This window comes from Balaenoptera physalus, assembly GCF_965194825.1.
Source record: "Balaenoptera physalus genome assembly, chromosome: 17".
NCBI classification, from domain to species: Eukaryota; Metazoa; Chordata; class Mammalia; order Artiodactyla; family Balaenopteridae; genus Balaenoptera; species Balaenoptera physalus.
In genome coordinates, this window is record NC_138895.1 from 51,323,517 (window position 1) to 51,329,516 (window position 6,000).

General features: G+C 49.7%; 1 protein-coding gene across 4 annotated transcripts in view; it reads right to left on the reverse strand.

The window, feature by feature from the left end:
* Positions 1–5,652, reverse strand: part of NCALD (neurocalcin delta) — a 429,327-nt gene extending 423,675 nt beyond the window's left edge. For 2 of the 4 annotated variants that reach the window (XM_082434361.1, XM_082434368.1), the window contains exon 1: positions 5,209–5,250. The gene's annotated coding sequence lies outside the window, so the exon portion shown is untranslated. Of the gene's footprint in view, positions 1–4,876; positions 4,901–5,208; positions 5,251–5,368 lie in introns of those variants that run through there. The other 2 variants (XM_082434365.1, XM_082434367.1) reach the window with 2 other exon arrangements.
* Positions 5,653–6,000: the final 348 nt, after the last annotated feature.

The following is a 6,000-nucleotide window of genomic DNA, read 5'->3' on the forward strand; positions in this document are numbered from 1 at the left end:
AAAATAAGGGTGACTTGAATACAGGAACTGAGGTACCACGAAAGTGGATCTACTAAGCGACTACCGGGCAGGATACGCCGGCCAAAAAGACGATTCCGTCTGAGGCGGGGCGGAGCAAGATAACGCGAGATTTCATCGCTACTCAAAATGGCGTACGACTTGAATTGTTTATTTCCAGATCTTCCACTTATTTTCGGACCATGGTAAATGAAACCTTAGAAAGCAAAACCGAGGATAAGCGGGAACTACTATATTCTCTTCATTAAACTTTCTTCAGTTATACCCATTTGAGTGTGTCGTCTGCCTCCCCGTAGGACCGTGGCTGATAAACCTTTCATAGGGTTTATGCTTATAACAGCATCACTCAAAATAGCCAGAAAGTAGAAGCAACCCAAGTGTCCATCGACAGATAAACGGATAAACAAATGTGGTATATGCATACAATGGAATATTAGTCAGCTTTAAGAAGAAAGGAAATTCTGACACATGCTACAATATGAATAAACCTTGAAGACGTTATGCTAAGTGAAATAAGCTAGTCACAAAAGGACAAATATTGTATGATTCCACTTATATGAGGTACCCAGAGTAGTCAAATCCATAGAAACAGAAAGTAGAATGAATGGTGGTGGCCAGGGTCTAGTGGGCACGAGGAAATTAAAAGTTTTTGTGTAATGGGTATGGAGTTTCAGTTTGGGAAATTGAAAAAGTTCTGAAGATAGATGGTGGTGACGGTTGCACAACAATGTGAACGTACTTAATGCCACAAAACGGCACACTTAAGAATGGTTAAAATGGTAAACTTTACGCTATATATATTTAACCACAATTTTTAAACGCATTTAAGAAATATTAATTGCTCACCTATTACACAAAGCACCGCGCTGGGGACACACAAACTGGAAGGTCACTGTCTCCATCAAGGGTGCTCAGCTCCTGCACTTCCCCCATATACCCCTCATTCCAGCCATCTGTTCCCTAATCATGTCTTGCACTTTCAAGCTGGAATACAAATTCCTTCAAGACAAGGGACTAGATCATATTCATCCAAATCCCTAGAACTTAACGAAACGTGGAGCACATCCTCAAAAATATTGGTTGGATAAGTGAGTAAAAATCTAGCCAAACTGGGCTTCCCTGGTGGCGCAGTGGTTGAGAATCTGCCTGCCGGTGTAGGGGACACGGGTTCGAGCCCTGGTCTGGGAAGATCCCACATGCCGCGGAGCAACTGGGCCCGTGAGCCACAATTACTGAGCCTGCGCGTCTGGAGCCCGTGCTCCGCAACAAGAGAGGCTGCGATAGTGAGAGGCCCGCGCACCGCGATGAAGAGTGGCCCCCGCTCGCCGCAACTAGAGAAAGCCCTCGCACAGGAACGAAGACCCAACACAGCCAAAAATAAATTAATAAATTAATAAGTTAATTTTTAAAAAAAACAATTAAACCTTAAAAAAAAAAAAAAAATCTAGCCAAAGAAGTCTATGTTCTTTTTTTTCTCAAGTCTTCTAGCCAGTCAGTACTTAACATTTCTTGAAGTTAGTTACCTATATTTTCAGAAATGAAAAGAGTAGAACCTCACGCTAAACTCACTTTAAATTGTTCTGTTGACAAACAATCCTACTAAGTGCATGAATTGTGGGTTTTAAATCAGAACTCCTTTGTTTGCTAGCCATGTGTCCACGGGCAAGTTATTGACTGCCCCTAAGCCTGTCATCTGTTAAGTGGGAATGCTGACATTACTATAGTGGACATCTATTGCTTTGCAATCCAAAATCTATTGGCCAATCTCCTGGTGACAGTATAACAATGTTGTGCTGGAGAAACACCCTTGCTCCTACTTCTTAGCCTATGGCTCAGGGATGAAACCTGCAACCAAGCCCAAGCCCTAGACTAGTGTAGAACTCAGGAATGCTGGGGTATTCTCTCATGGTGATAGAGACAGAGGGATGGTGAAGACCAAGCCTGGCTGTCATTATTGCCTAATCCCAAACCCTGACAGACATCACTAATTGACGACAGCACTCGTTCCTACTGAGCCTGGACCCAGCCTTGGATTCCTCTTCAACCCAGCTCTCCAGGCAGCCACTACCGATCAAATCAGTCAAAGATGACAGGCAAAATGAAACCAATTGTCTTAGCTCCAGAACAGCAGTTGGCAGTTTTTATGTAAAGAACAGTGTAGTAAGTATTTTAGGCATGGTCTCTAATATATATTCTTCTTTGTGTTTTGATTTGTTGTGTTTTCAACCCCTTAAAAATGTTAAAAAGCATTTTTTGATCTTTCAGCTTACAAAACCCCCTGCTCTGGAGCCTTGAAATCAGACTCTGGGGCTGTTCCAGAGATCCAGGCACCATCTTATCTCCCTCTGCAGGACTCCTGGGAGCTCAGTACTGGAGCGCTTGGAAACGCCACCTCAGTCAGAAGTGCACACACAGAACACACTGCATTGCCTGAAAAGTACAGAGGAGCTTTGATGACAGGAGAGTTTCTGTTCTTATCATACCAATCCCAGGGCAAGCTGACACCCACACTCTGGGGGAAGCTACAATCCAAGGAAGAGCTACAAAGCCCATGCACGTGCTGACCTTCACTTCTACTTCCAGAAGCAATTTCACTGCACAGCCCCTCAGACAGCCAAACACTCATTCCCCACAGCCAATCTGAGGAAAGCAAGAGTTCAAATCACTACATTTCTCCATTGTTAGTCTAACTCCTTACAATTAAAAAAACACCTCTGAAATTGTTCTAAGAGACTGAGCCACATTTCTTTTGACCAACCTTTGACTCCTTATTTATTCCTTATTTCCCAAAGCTTTTTTTTTTTTTAATTGCAGAGTAGTATGTATAAAAGTTGGTTTGGTCCTCCTCTTTATTATTTTCCTTGTTTGTTTCTGGTTTTAGTGAAAAGGAATGAACTTTGCTTGACTGATGTTCATTCATTCATCCAATAAACAATTACTTATAATCCCAATCCACCTCTCAAGGCACTTGCAGGTAGGAAAGACAATTGCAGATGATAATGCAGAGTGATAGGAGGGGTAGGTGCAGGGTAACATTCCAGCATGAAGCAAGGGCAGCTCAGTCAGCTGTGGCGGAGGTGAGTACCAGGAGGTCTGCTGGAGGGCAGTGTCACTGCAGCAGAGCAGGGAAGAATGCACAGGGGTTGACCAGACAAGGAAGGATGGGAGGATGGCAGGTGCTGAGACTCAGTGGCCTGAGTAAAGGCTACACATGGGGTTTGGGGGCGGGGGGAGTTGGGAGATGAAGCTGGCAAGGAGACCAGGGTAGGGTCATGAAGGCCTTGGAGTCCAAACTCTATCCTGAAAGCCACAGAAAGCCTCTGAGGGAACTAAGCTGAATGACTGGCTTAGATTTTTATTTTCAAAACAAGCATTCTAGTTGCAGTTTGGAGAATCCACTGGAGCAAGAGAGTCCTGATTTGGAGCAAGGAGCCCAGTGTGAAGGCAACTGGAGCAATTCAGGCAAGAAGTGATGAGGTTACGAACTAAATCAGTGACAGCAGGAACTGAGGGAAGGGGGCAGACATCAACAACAACAAAAATAAGAGCTCACATTTATGCAGCACTTTCTAATGACAAAGCACTGTGTGAAGTGCTTTTTGTGTATTAATTCACTTTATCTTCACAACAAGACTGAGATAAGTTTGGTACCTATTGTCAACCACAGCTCAGGAAACCCAGAGAGATTAAGCAAGGAGCCCAAGGTCTGAGAGCTATTTGTGTCCCGTCCAGAAGTCACATCCAGCAGCCTGGCTGCAGAGTCCACGCTCCTCACAGCCCACTCTCCTAAGCACACTTACAGAGAGTGGATATTCGAGATGGGCGCTGAGTGGTTGAAATGGGGGAGACTCCAGGGCAATCTCCAGAGGCCTGGCTTGGGTACCTGAACATTTGGGTTTCAGCTTCTTGAGCTTCCACTTCTGAAAGAAGCCCCATCCCCAAGTCTATATTTAGCCCTCAACCAGCACTCCCCATACACCCACACTCTCCCCATCACCCCACCACCCCTTTCTCCTTTGCAGTCCTTGCAGGCGCATTTGGAGTGAAAAACCTCACAAGCATTGCCAGTCAGGTCTGAGAAACCCTGACAGCAAAGTCTGCTCTTGGTAATACAGAGGCTTAGGTCTATTATTTTCAAATCAGTCAGAACTGGGAAAACTTTGAGCAAGCCTGTGTGGTTTCCTTCTCAGCAAGCAAGACCCTGGCAGCCCTACTTCTGTGTTTCCCACTAATTGCCCTACGGAGCAGAACATGTACCATTATTTGGGGCCAGCGCTTAACAACAGAAGCACGCTTGCCTGGCCAGCGGCCTCAGACAGACCCGCAGGAAGAAAGTGGCCTTGGCGGGGAGACCTTCAGAGAGCCAAATGGCTTTCTTTCTCCAGGCATGAGAGTTAAAGCAAGCATCTGCAGCAAGAAACTTGTGTATTTCCTGCGGACAAGGAGACCTCCTGCCCCTCCCGGGCTGATACAACCCACTTTGCACATCCTGCTTCTCTGGGAGCTAAAAATAAATCGGTATGCACTGAAAAACACTCAAACACATCTCCCCAGCACACCCCTTCCCGAGTTCCCGAGGGCAAGAGACCCAAATCTTTCAGGTCCTGAGTCCAAAATGCAGACCACTTCCTCCTCTGCGTTCCACTGGCGCCTGTTGGTGGTTCCCAAAGCCCCCTCCCCAGGCGCCCACCCCTCACACGTTACTCCTGCGGCCTCTGAGGGCCGACTCTGAGGCCCGGGAACCGGCGAGTGCCCTCGACCCCAACCTCCTCCCCCGACCCCGGGAGGGATGCTTCTGGTGTCCCAGGCCACCAGGCGCACCAACGCCCCCTTCCGACCCAGCGCGCCCCCAACCTGCCTGCCCTGTGCGCCTCTGCGCGTCCCTCTGCAAAGTTGCTCTCTCCTTTTCTGCCACCATCTTCAGGGTCTTTGGTTTTGTTTTATTTTCCCTCAGAGGCACTGAAGGAAGGACGGGGGAACTGACAGGATGAGCTGCACCCGGGAAGGGCTGCGGGGACCAGGTCTCCGGGACCGCGCGCTCCTCGCACCCACCCCTGCGCCCGCCGCGCCCCAAGCGCGCCGGTCACCCCAGCAGCCGCTCCCGGTGCCACCGCCCCCGCACACCCGCCAGGCTGCAACTCCGACTACGCTCTCGCTCCGGAGAAGCAGACGGAAGGCGCTGCGACTCACCGCCTCGGCCGCTCCCAGCGTCTGTGTCGCCGCGGGTGAGGCGGCGGCGGCGGCGGCGGCGCCTTCCCTCCGCCCGCCTCCCCGTGGACAGCACCGCCGCCCGCCGCGCCCCCCTCCCCAGCCTGGCTCGCCGCCTCCCCCCTCGCGGCCGCCGACCCACCTCCCCACTGCGGCCCCGCAGGCAGCCTCTCCTGGGTGGGCGGACGGCTGGGGGGGTGCAGAGGACCAAGCTGAGGCGCGCGCGCGGTTTGCAGGTGCAGTGGACACCCCGATGTTGTGCTGGTGCGGCCGCTAGGCTTATTATCCCCGTTATACCCGCTAGTCCTAGCCCACCGCCAGGCTTCTAGCCAGGCTGCACTGGTACTTTCCAAGTGGTGCCATCTGTTTGCCTGTTAGGGTCGTGGGAAGGTCAGATTCAACGTAGAGCACCTTCTTCTAGGCTTCAATTGGGAGACCCTGGGGTCCCTGCTACGCAGCAGTGAAGTTCTAGGGAGTCTTGGAAGGACGGGCCCGCAAGGAGGGACGGGCTGCTTTGCCTCATCAGTGTATTCTTTACCAGAGCTTAACAAAAAGCTGGAAAGAAGGACATCTAAGGGATCTCTTCCCCCCTCGTTCCCCCCACCTCCTGTAGCCCACCGCAGAATGTCACCAAATCTTCCATCTCCACTGGAGATAAGAGGCAAATGTCTTGCCAATTTATTCAACCAATATTTATCAAGTGACTGCCATCACATGTTCCTGTCTGCTGCGTTGGCCACTCAGGACCTCTCAAAAAGCCACTGTAACTTCCTA